The sequence below is a fragment of the Colletes latitarsis genome, unplaced genomic scaffold, assembly GCF_051014445.1.
Source record: "Colletes latitarsis isolate SP2378_abdomen unplaced genomic scaffold, iyColLati1 scaffold0013, whole genome shotgun sequence".
Taxonomy (NCBI): Eukaryota; Metazoa; Arthropoda; class Insecta; order Hymenoptera; family Colletidae; genus Colletes; species Colletes latitarsis.
The window spans coordinates 11105876-11121486 of record NW_027488368.1 but is presented as its reverse complement, the minus strand read 5'-3'; positions in this window follow the sequence as shown (position 1 = coordinate 11121486).

The following is a 15611-nucleotide window of genomic DNA, read 5'->3' as shown; positions in this document are numbered from 1 at the left end:
TGAAGAATGCGAAAGTATGAGTCTGATGAGTGAAAATCCTCGGCCTAACCTAGACCTAACATGCGTCATCCTCAAAAATATTGATCGAAACCAGGTTTAATGGACAGTTTCAGTGTGGTACCACACGACTACGTGATCCAAACCAGAAAAAAACGTAGGATCTGTTCAACAAGTATGTGAAAAACGCGAAAGTATGAGCCTGGTGAGGGCAAATCCCAGACCTATCCCAGACCTAACTTGCGTTATCCTCTAAAATATTGATCGAAACCAGGTTTAATTGACTGTTTCAATGTGGTACCACATTACTACGTGATCAAATCCAGTAAAACCGCAGGATCCGTTCAACAAGTATGTGAAGAATGCGAAAGTATGAGTCTGATGAGTGAAAATCCTCGGCCTAACCTAGACCTAACATGCGTCATCCTCAAAAATATTGATCGAAACCAGGTTTAATGGACAGTTTCAGTGTGGTACCACACGACTACGTGATCCAAACCAGAAAAAAACGTAGGATCTGTTCAACAAGTATGTGAAAAACGCGAAAGTATGAGCCTGGTGAGGGCAAATCCCAGACCTATCCCAGACCTAACTTGCGTTATCCTCTAAAATATTGATCGAAACCAGGTTTAATTGACTGTTTCAATGTGGTACCACATTACTACGTGATCCAATCCAGAAATAGCCCAGAATCTAGCCATGAGGTATGAGAAATATGCGAAAGTATGAGCCTGACGAGAGCAAATCCTAGACCTAACCCAGACCTAACATGCGTTATCCTCTAAAATATTTATCAAGACCAGGTTTAATTGATTGTTTCAGTGTGGTCCCACATTACTACGTGATCCAAACCAGAAAAAACCCAGGATCCGTTCAACAAGTATGTGAAGAATGCGAAAGAATGAGTCTGATGAGTGAAAATCCCAGGCCTCACCTAGACCTAACATGCGTTATCCTCAAAAATATTGATCAAAACCTGGTTTAATCGACTGTTTCAGTGTGGTACCACATTACTATGTGATCCAAACCAGAAAATAGCCCAGGATCTATCCATGAAGTATAATAAATATGCGAAAGTATGAGCCTGATGAGGGCAAATCCTAGACCTAACCCAGACCTAACAGGCGTCATCCTCTAAAATATTTATCAAGACCAGGTTTAATTGATTGTTTCAGTGTGGTACCACATTACTACGTGATCCACACCAGAAGAAACCCAAGATCCGTTCAACAAGTATGTGAAGAATGCGAATGTATGAGTCTGATGAGTGAAAATCCCAGGCCTAACCTAGACCTAACATGCGTTATCCTCAAAAATATTGATCGAAACCTGATTTAATCGACTGTTTCAGTGTGGTACCACAATACTACGTGATGCAATCCAGAAAAAGCCCAGGATCTAGCCATCAAGTATGAGAAATATGCGAAAGAATGAGCCTGATGAGGGCAAATCCTAGACCTAACCCAAACCTAACATGCGTTATCCTCTAAAATATTTATGAAGACCAGGTTTAATAGAATGTTTCAGTGTGGTACCACATTACTACGTGAACCAAACCAGAAAAAACCCAGGATCCGTTCAACAAGTATGTGAAGAATGCGAAAGTATGAGTCTGATGAGTGAAAATCCCAGGGCTAACCTAGACCTAACTTGCGTTATCCTCTAAAATATTGATCGAAACCAGGTTTAATTGACTGTTTCAGTGTGGTACCACATTACTACGTGATCAAATCCAGTAAAACCCCAGGATCCGTTCAACAAGTATGTGAAGAATGCGAAAGTATGAGTCTGATGAGTGAAAATCCTCGGCCTAACCTAGACCTAACATGCGTTATCCACAAAAATATTGATCGATACCAGGTTTAATGGACAGTTTCAGTGTGGTACCACACTACTACCTGATCCAAACCAGAAAAAACGCAGGATCTGTTCAACAAGTATGTGAAGAATGCGAAAGTATGAGTATGATGCGTGAAAATCCCAGGCCTAACCTAGACCTAACATGCGTTATCCTCAAAAATATTGATCGAAACCTGGTTTAATCGACTGTTTCAGTGTGGTACCACATTACTACGTGACCCAAACCAGAAAAAACACTCGATCAGGTCAACATGTATGTTAGAACTGCGAAAGTATGACCCTGATGAGGGCAAATCCCAGACCTATCCCAGACCTACCTTGCGTTGTCCTCTAAGATATTGATGCAAACCAGGTTTAATTGATTGTTTCAGTGTGGTCCCACATTACTACGTGAACCAAACCAGAAAAAACCCAGGATCCGTTCAACAAGTATGTGAAGAATGCGAAAGTATGAGACTGATTAGTGAAAATCCCACCCCTAACCTAGACCTAACATGCGTTATCCTCTAAAATATTGATCCAAACCAGGTTTAATGGACTGTTTCAGTGTGGTACCACTTTACTACGTGATCCAAAGCAGAAAAAACACTCGATCAGGTCAACATGTATGTTAGAACTGCGAAAGTATGACCCTGATGAGGGCAAATCCCAGACCTATCCCAGACCTAACTTGCGTTGTCCTCGAAGATATTGATCGAAACCGGGTTTAATCGACTGTTTCAGTGTGGTACCACATTACTACGTGATCCAAACCAGAAACAGCCCAGGATCTAGCCATGAGGTATGAGAAATATGCGAAAGTATGAGCCTGACGAGAGCAAATCCTAGACCTAACCCAGACCTAACATGCGTTATCCTCTAAAATATTTATCAAGACCAGGTTTAATTGATTGTTTCAGTGTGGTCCCACATTACTACGTGATCCAAACCAGAAAAAACCCAGGATCCGTTCAACAAGTATGTGAAGAATGCGAAAGAATGAGTCTGATGAGTGAAAATCCCAGGCCTCACCTAGACCTAACATGCGTTATCCTCAAAAATATTAATCAAAACCTGGTTTAATCGACTGTTTCAGTGTGGTACCACATTACTATGTGATCCAAACCAGAAAATAGCCCAGGATCTATCCATGAAGTATAATAAATATGCGAAAGTATGAGCCTGATGAGGGCAAATCCTAGACCTAACCCAGACCTAATATGCGTTATCCTCAAAAATATTTCTTAAGACCAGGTTTAACTGAATGTTTCAGTGTGGTACCACGTTACTACGTGATCCATACCAGAAAAAACCAAGGATCTGTTCAACAAGTATGTGAAAAATGCGAAAGCATGAGTCTGATGAGGGCAAATCCCAGGCCTAACCTAGACATAAGTTTCGTTATCCTCTAAAATATTGATCGAAACCAGGTTGAGTGGGCTGTTTCAGTGTGGTACCACATTACTGCGCGATCCAAACCAGAAAAAACCCAGGATCTGTTCAACAAGTATGTGAAAAATGCGAAAGTATGACCCTGATGTGGGCAAATCCCAGGCCTAACCTAGACCTAACATGAGTTATTCTCTAAAATATTGATCGAAACCAGGTTTAATTGACTGTTTCAGTGTTGTACTTCATTACTACGTGATGCAATCCAGACAAAGCCCAGGATCTAGCCATCAAGTATGAGAGATATGCGAAAGAATGAGCCCGATGAGAGCAAATCCCAGACCTAACCCAGACCTAACATGAATTATTCTCTAAAATATTGATCGAAACCAGGTTTAATTGACTGTTTCAGTGTGGTACCACATTACTACGTGATCCAATCCAGTAATAGCCCAGGATCCAGCCATGAAGTATCAGAAACATGCGAAAGTATGAGCCTGATGAGGGCAAATCCTAGACCTAACCCAGACCTAACAGGCGTCATCCTCTAAAATATTTATCAAGACCAGGTTTAATTGATTGTTTCAGTGTGGTACCACATTACTACGTGATCCACACCAGGAGAAACCCAAGATCCGTTCAACAAGTATGTGAAGAATGCGAAAGTATGAGTCTGATGAGTGAAAATCCCAGGCCTAACCTAGACCTAACATGCGTTATCCTCAAAAATATTGATCGAAACCTGCTTTAATCGACTTTTTCAGTGTGGTACCACAATACTACGTGATGCAATCCAGAAAAAGCCCAGGATCTAGCCATCAAGTATGAGAAATATGCGAAAGAATGAGCCTGATGAGGGCAAATCCTAGACCTAACCCAAACCTAACATGCGTTATCCTCTAAAATATTTATGAAGACCAGGTTTAATAGAATGTTTCAGTGTGGTACCACATTACTACGTGAACCAAACCAGAAAAAACCCAGGATCCGTTCAACAAGTATGTGAAGAATGCGAAAGTATGAGTCTGATGAGTGAAAATCCTCGGCCTAACCTAGACCTAACATGCGTTATCCACAAAAATATTGATCGATACCAGGTTTAATGGACAGTTTCAGTGTGGTACCACACTACTACCTGATCCAAACCAGAAAAAACCCAGGATCCGTTCAACAAGTATGTGAAGAATGCGAAAGTATGAGTCTGATGAGTGAAAATCCCAGGGCTAACCTAGACCTAACATGCGTTATCCTCTAAAATATTGATCCAAACCAGGTTTAATGGACTGTTTCAGTGTGGTACCACTTTACTACGTGATCCAAAGCGGAAAAAACCCACGATCAGGTCAACATGTATGTTAAAACTGCGAAAGTATGACCCTGACGAGAGCAAATCCCAGGCCTAACGTAGACCTAACATGCGTTGTCCTCTAAAATATTGTTGGAAACCAGGTTTAATTGACTGTTTCAGTTTGTACTTCATTACTACATGATGCAATCCAGAAAAAGCCCAGGATCTAGGCATCAAGTATGAGAAATATGCGAAAGAATGAGCCTGATGAGAGCAAATCCCAGACCAAACCTAGACCTAACATGAATTATTCTGTAAAATATTGATCGAAACCAGGTTTAATTGACTGTTTCAGTGTGGTACCACATTACTATGTGATCCAAACCAGTAAAAACCCAGGATCCGTACAACAAGTATGTGAAGAATGCGAAAGAATGAGTCTGATGAGTGAAAATCCTCGGCCTAACCTAGACCTAACATGCGTTATCCTCAAAATATTGATCGAAACCATGTTTAATCGACTGTTTCAGTGTGGTACCACATTACTACGTGATCCAAACGAGAAAAAAACACAGGATCTGTTCAACAAGTATGTGAAAAACGCGAAAGTATGAGCCTGATGAGGGCAAATCCCAGACCTATCCCAGACCTAACTTGCGTTGTCCTCTAAGATATTGATGGAAACCAGGTTTAATCGACTGTTTCAGTGTGGTACCACATTACTACGTGATCCAAACCAGAAAAAAACCCAGGATCTGTTCAACAAGTATGTGAAGTATGCGAAAGTATGAGTCTGATGAGTGAAAATCCCAGGCCTAACCTAGACCTAACATGCGTTATCCTCAAAAATATTGATCGAAACCTGATTTAATCGACTGTTTCAGTGTGGTACCACAATACTACGTGATGCAATCCAGAAAAAGCCCAGGATCTAGCCATCAAGTATGAGAAATATGCGAAAGAATGAGCCTGATGAGGGCAAATCCTAGACCTAACCCAAACCTAACATGCGTTATCCTCTAAAATATTTATGAAGACCAGGTTTAATAGAATGTTTCAGTGTGGTACCACATTACTACGTGAACCAAACCAGAAAAAACCCAGGATCCGTTCAACAAGTATGTGAAGAATGCGAAAGTATGAGTCTGATGAGTGAAAATCCCAGGGCTAACCTAGACCTAACTTGCGTTATCCTCTAAAATATTGATCGAAACCAGGTTTAATTGACTGTTTCAGTGTGGTACCACATTACTACGTGATCAAATCCAGTAAAACCCCAGGATCCGTTCAACAAGTATGTGAAGAATGCGAAAGTATGAGTCTGATGAGTGAAAATCCTCGGCCTAACCTAGACCTAACATGCGTTATCCACAAAAATATTGATCGATACCAGGTTTAATGGACAGTTTCAGTGTGGTACCACACTACTACCTGATCCAAACCAGAAAAAACCCAGGATCCGTTCAACAAGTATGTGAAGAATGCGAAAGTATGAGTCTGATGAGTGAAAATCCCAGGGCTAACCTAGACCTAACATGCGTTATCCTCTAAAATATTGATCCAAACCAGGTTTAATGGACTGTTTCAGTGTGGTACCACTTTACTACGTGATCCAAAGCGGAAAAAACCCACGATCAGGTCAACATGTATGTTAAAACTGCGAAAGTATGACCCTGACGAGAGCAAATCCCAGGCCTAACGTAGACCTAACATGCGTTGTCCTCTAAAATATTGTTGGAAACCAGGTTTAATTGACTGTTTCAGTTTGTACTTCATTACTACATGATGCAATCCAGAAAAAGCCCAGGATCTAGGCATCAAGTATGAGAAATATGCGAAAGAATGAGCCTGATGAGAGCAAATCCCAGACCAAACCTAGACCTAACATGAATTATTCTGTAAAATATTGATCGAAACCAGGTTTAATTGACTGTTTCAGTGTGGTACCACATTACTATGCGATCCAAACCAGTAAAAACCCAGGATCCGTACAACAAGTATGTGAAGAATGCGAAAGAATGAGTCTGATGAGTGAAAATCCTCGGCCTAACCTAGACCTAACATGCGTTATCCTCAAAATATTGATCGAAACCATGTTTAATCGACTGTTTCAGTGTGGTACCACATTACTACGTGATCCAAACGAGAAAAAAACACAGGATCTGTTCAACAAGTATGTGAAAAACGCGAAAGTATGAGCCTGATGAGGGCAAATCCCAGACCTATCCCAGACCTAACTTGCGTTGTCCTCTAAGATATTGATGGAAACCAGGTTTAATCGACTGTTTCAGTGTGGTACCACATTACTACGTGATCCAAACCAGAAAAAAACCCAGGATCTGTTCAACAAGTATGTGAAGTATGCGAAAGTATGAGTCTGATGAGGGCAAATCCCAGGCCTAAACTAGACATAACTTTCGTAATCCTCTAAAATGTTGATCGAAACCAGGTTTAATTGACTGTTTTAGTGTGGTACCACTTTACTACGTGATCCAATGCAGAAAAAACCCTCGATCAGGTCAACATGCATGTTAAAACTGCGAAAGTATGAGCCTGATGAGGGCAAATCCCAGACCTATCCCAGACCTAACATGCGTTATCCTCAAAAATAATAATCGAAACCAGGTTTAATCGACTGTTTCAGTGTGGTACCACATTACTACGTGATCCAAACCAGAAAAAACCCAGGATCTTGTCAACGAGTATGAGAAGTGTGCGAAAGTATGAGTCACATGAAGGCTAATCCCAGACCTATCCCAGACCTAACCTGCGTTATCCTCTAAAATAATGATCGAAACCAGGTTTAATTGACTGTTTTAGTTGTGGCACCACTTTACTACGTGATCCAAAGCAGAAAAATCCCTCGATCAGGTCAACATGCATGTTAAAACTGCGAAAGTATGACCCTCATGAGGGCAAATCCCAGGCCTAACCTAGACCTAACATGCGTTATCTTCTAAAATATTGAGCGAAACCAGGTTTAATCGACTGTTTCAGTGTGGTACCACGATACTACGTGACTCAAACCAGAAAAAACCCAGGGTCTGTTCAACAAGTATGTGAAAAACGCGAAAGTATGAGCCTGATGAGGGCAAATCCCAGACCTATCCCAGACCAAACTTGCGTTATCCTCTAAAATATTGATCGAAACCAGGTTTAATCGACTGTTTCAGTGTGGTTCCACATTGCTACGTGATCCAAACCAGAAAAAACCCAGGATCAGTTCAACAAGTATGTGAAAAACGCGAATGTATGAGCCTGATGAGGGCGAATCCCAGACCTATCCCAGACCTAACTTGCGTTATCCTCTAAAATATTGATCGAAACGAGGCTTAAGTGACTGTTTCAGCGTGGTACCACATTACTACGTGATACAATCCAGAAACAGCCCGGGATCTAGCCATGAAGTACGAGAAATATGCGAAAGTATGAGCCTGATGAGGGCAAATCCTAGACCTAACCCAAACCTAACATGCGTTATCCTCTGAAATATTGATACAAACCGGGTTTAATGGACTGCTTCAGTGTGGTACCACTTTACTACGTGATCCCAAGCGGAAAAAACCCTCGATCGGGTCAACATGTATGTTAAAACTGCGAAGGTATGACCCTGACGAGGGCAAATCCCAGGCCTAACCTAGACCTACCATGCGTTGTCCTCTAAAATATTGATGGAAACCAGGTTTAATTGACTGTTTCAGTGTTGTACTTCATTACTACGTGATGCAATCCAGAAAACGCCCAGGATCTAGACATCAAGTATGAGAAATATGCGAAAGAATGAGCATGATGAGAGCAAATCCCAGACCAAACCTAGACCTAACATGTATTATTCTCTAAAATGTTGATCGAAACCAGGTTTAATTGACTGTTTCAGTGTGGTACCACATTACTATGTGATCAAAACCAGAAAATAACCCAGGATCTGTTCAACGAGTATGTGAAGTGTGCGAAAGTATGAGTCTGATGAGGGCAAATCCTAGACCTATCCCAGACCTAACATGCGTTATCCTCTAAAATATTTATCAAGACCAGGTTTAATTGACTGTTTCAGTGTGGTACCACATTGCTACGTGATCCAAACCAGAAAAAACCCAGGATCATTTCAACAAGTATGTGAAAAACGCGAAAGTATGAGCCTGATGAGGGCAAATCCCACAACTATCCCAGACCTAACTTGCGTTATCCTCTAAAATATTGAACGAAACCTGGTTTAATCGACTGTTTCAGTGTGGTACCACATTACTATGTGATCAAAACCAGAAAATAACCCAGGATCTGTTCAACGAGTATGTGAAGTGTGCGAAAGTATGAGTCTGATGAGGGCAAATCCTAGACCTATCCCAGACCTAACATGCGTTATCCTCAAAAATATTGATCGAAACCTGGTTTAATTGACTGTTTCAGCGTGGTACCACGTTACTACGTGATACAATCCAGAAACAGCCCAGGATCTAGCCATGGAGTATGAGAAATATGCGAAAGTATGAGCCTGATGAGGGCAAATCCTAGACCTATCCCAGACCTAACATGCGTTATCCTCAAAAATATTGATCGAAACCTGGTTTAATCGACTGTTTCAGTGTGGTACCACATTACTATGTGATTAAAACCAGAAAATAACCCAGGATCTGTTCAACGAGTATGTGAAGTGTGCGAAAGTATGAGTCTGATGAGGGCAAATCCAAGACCTATCCCAGACCAGACATGCGTTATCCTCAAATATATTGATCGAAACCTGGTTTAATCGACTGTTTCAGTGTGGTAGCACATTACTACGTAACCCAAACCAGAAAAAACCCAGGATCTGTTCAACAAGTATGTGAAAAACGCGAAAGTATGAGCCTGATGAGGGCAAATCCCAGACCTATCCCTGACCTAACTTGCGTTATCCTCTAAAATATTGAACGAATCCAGGTTTAATTGACCGTTTCAGCGTGGTACCACATTACTACGTGATACAATCCAGAAACAGCCCAGGATCTAGCCATGAAGTATGAGAAATATGCGAAAGTATGAGCCTGATGAGGGCAAATCCTAGACCTAACCCAGACCTAACATGCGTTATCCTCTAAAATATTTATCAAGACAAGGTTTAATTGAATGTTTCAGTGTGGTACCACATTACTACGTGATCCAAACCAGTAAAAACCCAGGATCCGTTCAACAAGTATGTGAAGAATGCGAAAGTATGAGTCTGCTGAGTGAAAATCCCCGGCCTAACCTAGACCTAACATGCGTTATCCACAAAAATATTGATCGAAACCTGGTTTAATCGACTGTTTCAGTGTGGTACCACATTACTACGTGATCCACACCAGAAGAAACCCAAGATCCGTTCAACAAGTATGTGAAGAATGCGAATGTATGAGTCTGATGAGTGAAAATCCCAGGCCTAACCTAGACCTAACATGCGTTATCCTCAAAAATATTGATCGAAACCTGATTTAATCGACTGTTTCAGTGTGGTACCACAATACTACGTGATGCAATCCAGAAAAAGCCCAGGATCTAGCCATCAAGTATGAGAAATATGCGAAAGAATGAGCCTGATGAGGGCAAATCCTAGACCTAACCCAAACCTAACATGCGTTATCCTCTAAAATATTTATGAAGACCAGGTTTAATAGAATGTTTCAGTGTGGTACCACATTACTACGTGAACCAAACCAGAAAAAACCCAGGATCCGTTCAACAAGTATGTGAAGAATGCGAAAGTATGAGTCTGATGAGTGAAAATCCCAGGGCTAACCTAGACCTAACTTGCGTTATCCTCTAAAATATTGATCGAAACCAGGTTTAATTGACTGTTTCAGTGTGGTACCACATTACTACGTGATCAAATCCAGTAAAACCCCAGGATCCGTTCAACAAGTATGTGAAGAATGCGAAAGTATGAGTCTGATGAGTGAAAATCCTCGGCCTAACCTAGACCTAACATGCGTTATCCACAAAAATATTGATCGATACCAGGTTTAATGGACAGTTTCAGTGTGGTACCACACTACTACCTGATCCAAACCAGAAAAAACGCAGGATCTGTTCAACAAGTATGTGAAGAATGCGAAAGTATGAGTATGATGCGTGAAAATCCCAGGCCTAACCTAGACCTAACATGCGTTATCCTCAAAAATATTGATCGAAACCTGGTTTAATCGACTGTTTCAGTGTGGTACCACATTACTACGTGACCCAAACCAGAAAAAACACTCGATCAGGTCAACATGTATGTTAGAACTGCGAAAGTATGACCCTGATGAGGGCAAATCCCAGACCTATCCCAGACCTACCTTGCGTTGTCCTCTAAGATATTGATGCAAACCAGGTTTAATTGATTGTTTCAGTGTGGTCCCACATTACTACGTGAACCAAACCAGAAAAAACCCAGGATCCGTTCAACAAGTATGTGAAGAATGCGAAAGTATGAGACTGATTAGTGAAAATCCCACCCCTAACCTAGACCTAACATGCGTTATCCTCTAAAATATTGATCCAAACCAGGTTTAATGGACTGTTTCAGTGTGGTACCACTTTACTACGTGATCCAAAGCAGAAAAAACACTCGATCAGGTCAACATGTATGTTAGAACTGCGAAAGTATGACCCTGATGAGGGCAAATCCCAGACCTATCCCAGACCTAACTTGCGTTGTCCTCGAAGATATTGATCGAAACCGGGTTTAATCGACTGTTTCAGTGTGGTACCACATTACTACGTGATCCAAACCAGAAACAGCCCAGGATCTAGCCATGAGGTATGAGAAATATGCGAAAGTATGAGCCTGACGAGAGCAAATCCTAGACCTAACCCAGACCTAACATGCGTTATCCTCTAAAATATTTATCAAGACCAGGTTTAATTGATTGTTTCAGTGTGGTCCCACATTACTACGTGATCCAAACCAGAAAAAACCCAGGATCCGTTCAACAAGTATGTGAAGAATGCGAAAGAATGAGTCTGATGAGTGAAAATCCCAGGCCTCACCTAGACCTAACATGCGTTATCCTCAAAAATATTAATCAAAACCTGGTTTAATCGACTGTTTCAGTGTGGTACCACATTACTATGTGATCCAAACCAGAAAATAGCCCAGGATCTATCCATGAAGTATAATAAATATGCGAAAGTATGAGCCTGATGAGGGCAAATCCTAGACCTAACCCAGACCTAATATGCGTTATCCTCAAAAATATTTCTTAAGACCAGGTTTAACTGAATGTTTCAGTGTGGTACCACGTTACTACGTGATCCATACCAGAAAAAACCAAGGATCTGTTCAACAAGTATGTGAAAAATGCGAAAGCATGAGTCTGATGAGGGCAAATCCCAGGCCTAACCTAGACATAAGTTTCGTTATCCTCTAAAATATTGATCGAAACCAGGTTGAGTGGGCTGTTTCAGTGTGGTACCACATTACTGCGCGATCCAAACCAGAAAAAACCCAGGATCTGTTCAACAAGTATGTGAAAAATGCGAAAGTATGACCCTGATGTGGGCAAATCCCAGGCCTAACCTAGACCTAACATGAGTTATTCTCTAAAATATTGATCGAAACCAGGTTTAATTGACTGTTTCAGTGTTGTACTTCATTACTACGTGATGCAATCCAGACAAAGCCCAGGATCTAGCCATCAAGTATGAGAGATATGCGAAAGAATGAGCCCGATGAGAGCAAATCCCAGACCTAACCCAGACCTAACATGAATTATTCTCTAAAATATTGATCGAAACCAGGTTTAATTGACTGTTTCAGTGTGGTACCACATTACTACGTGATCCAATCCAGTAATAGCCCAGGATCCAGCCATGAAGTATCAGAAACATGCGAAAGTATGAGCCTGATGAGGGCAAATCCTAGACCTAACCCAGACCTAACAGGCGTCATCCTCTAAAATATTTATCAAGACCAGGTTTAATTGATTGTTTCAGTGTGGTACCACATTACTACGTGATCCACACCAGAAGAAACCCAAGATCCGTTCAACAAGTATGTGAAGAATGCGAAAGTATGAGTCTGATGAGTGAAAATCCCAGGCCTAACCTAGACCTAACATGCGTTATCCTCAAAAATATTGATCGAAACCTGCTTTAATCGACTTTTTCAGTGTGGTACCACAATACTACGTGATGCAATCCAGAAAAAGCCCAGGATCTAGCCATCAAGTATGAGAAATATGCGAAAGAATGAGCCTGATGAGGGCAAATCCTAGACCTAACCCAAACCTAACATGCGTTATCCTCTAAAATATTTATGAAGACCAGGTTTAATAGAATGTTACAGTGTGGTACCACATTACTACGTGAACCAAACCAGAAAAAACCCAGGATCCGTTCAACAAGTATGTGAAGAATGCGAAAGTATGAGTCTGATGAGTGAAAATCCCAGGGCTAACCTAGACCTAACTTGCGTTATCCTCTAAAATATTGATCGAAACCAGGTTTAATTGACTGTTTCAGTGTGGTACCACATTACTACGTGATCAAATCCAGTAAAACCCCAGGATCCGTTCAACAAGTATGTGAAGAATGCGAAAGTATGAGTCTGATGAGTGAAAATCCTCGGCCTAACCTAGACCTAACATGCGTTATCCACAAAAATATTGATCGATACCAGGTTTAATGGACAGTTTCAGTGTGGTACCACACTACTACCTGATCCAAACCAGAAAAAACCCAGGATCCGTTCAACAAGTATGTGAAGAATGCGAAAGTATGAGTCTGATGAGTGAAAATCCCAGGGCTAACCTAGACCTAACATGCGTTATCCTCTAAAATATTGATCCAAACCAGGTTTAATGGACTGTTTCAGTGTGGTACCACTTTACTACGTGATCCAAAGCGGAAAAAACCCACGATCAGGTCAACATGTATGTTAAAACTGCGAAAGTATGACCCTGACGAGAGCAAATCCCAGGCCTAACGTAGACCTAACATGCGTTGTCCTCTAAAATATTGTTGGAAACCAGGTTTAATTGACTGTTTCAGTTTGTACTTCATTACTACATGATGCAATCCAGAAAAAGCCCAGGATCTAGGCATCAAGTATGAGAAATATGCGAAAGAATGAGCCTGATGAGAGCAAATCCCAGACCAAACCTAGACCTAACATGAATTATTCTGTAAAATATTGATCGAAACCAGGTTTAATTGACTGTTTCAGTGTGGTACCACATTACTATGTGATCCAAACCAGTAAAAACCCAGGATCCGTACAACAAGTATGTGAAGAATGCGAAAGAATGAGTCTGATGAGTGAAAATCCTCGGCCTAACCTAGACCTAACATGCGTTATCCTCAAAATATTGATCGAAACCATGTTTAATCGACTGTTTCAGTGTGGTACCACATTACTACGTGATCCAAACGAGAAAAAAACACAGGATCTGTGCAACAAGTATGTGAAAAACGCGAAAGTATGAGCCTGATGAGGGCAAATCCCAGACCTATCCCAGACCTAACTTGCGTTGTCCTCTAAGATATTGATGGAAACCAGGTTTAATCGACTGTTTCAGTGTGGTACCACATTACTACGTGATCCAAACCAGAAAAAAACCCAGGATCTGTTCAACAAGTATGTGAAGTATGCGAAAGTATGAGTCTGATGAGTGAAAATCCCAGGCCTAACCTAGACCTAACATGCGTTATCCTCAAAAATATTGATCGAAACCTGATTTAATCGACTGTTTCAGTGTGGTACCACAATACTACGTGATGCAATCCAGAAAAAGCCCAGGATCTAGCCATCAAGTATGAGAAATATGCGAAAGAATGAGCCTGATGAGGGCAAATCCTAGACCTAACCCAAACCTAACATGCGTTATCCTCTAAAATATTTATGAAGACCAGGTTTAATAGAATGTTTCAGTGTGGTACCACATTACTACGTGAACCAAACCAGAAAAAACCCAGGATCCGTTCAACAAGTATGTGAAGAATGCGAAAGTATGAGTCTGATGAGTGAAAATCCCAGGGCTAACCTAGACCTAACTTGCGTTATCCTCTAAAATATTGATCGAAACCAGGTTTAATTGACTGTTTCAGTGTGGTACCACATTACTACGTGATCAAATCCAGTAAAACCCCAGGATCCGTTCAACAAGTATGTGAAGAATGCGAAAGTATGAGTCTGATGAGTGAAAATCCTCGGCCTAACCTAGACCTAACATGCGTTATCCACAAAAATATTGATCGATACCAGGTTTAATGGACAGTTTCAGTGTGGTACCACACTACTACCTGATCCAAACCAGAAAAAACCCAGGATCCGTTCAACAAGTATGTGAAGAATGCGAAAGTATGAGTCTGATGAGTGAAAATCCCAGGGCTAACCTAGACCTAACATGCGTTATCCTCTAAAATATTGATCCAAACCAGGTTTAATGGACTGTTTCAGTGTGGTACCACTTTACTACGTGATCCAAAGCGGAAAAAACCCACGATCAGGTCAACATGTATGTTAAAACTGCGAAAGTATGACCCTGACGAGAGCAAATCCCAGGCCTAACGTAGACCTAACATGCGTTGTCCTCTAAAATATTGTTGGAAACCAGGTTTAATTGACTGTTTCAGTTTGTACTTCATTACTACATGATGCAATCCAGAAAAAGCCCAGGATCTAGGCATCAAGTATGAGAAATATGCGAAAGAATGAGCCTGATGAGAGCAAATCCCAGACCAAACCTAGACCTAACATGAATTATTCTGTAAAATATTGATCGAAACCAGGTTTAATTGACTGTTTCAGTGTGGTACCACATTACTATGTGATCCAAACCAGTAAAAACCCAGGATCCGTACAACAAGTATGTGAAGAATGCGAAAGAATGAGTCTGATGAGTGAAAATCCTCGGCCTAACCTAGACCTAACATGCGTTATCCTCAAAATATTGATCGAAACCATGTTTAATCGACTGTTTCAGTGTGGTACCACATTACTACGTGATCCAAACGAGAAAAAAACACAGGATCTGTTCAACAAGTATGTGAAAAACGCGAAAGTATGAGCCTGATGAGGGCAAATCCCAGACCTATCCCAGACCTAACTTGCGTTGTCCTCTAAGATATTGATGGAAACCAGGTTTAATCGACTGTTTCAGTG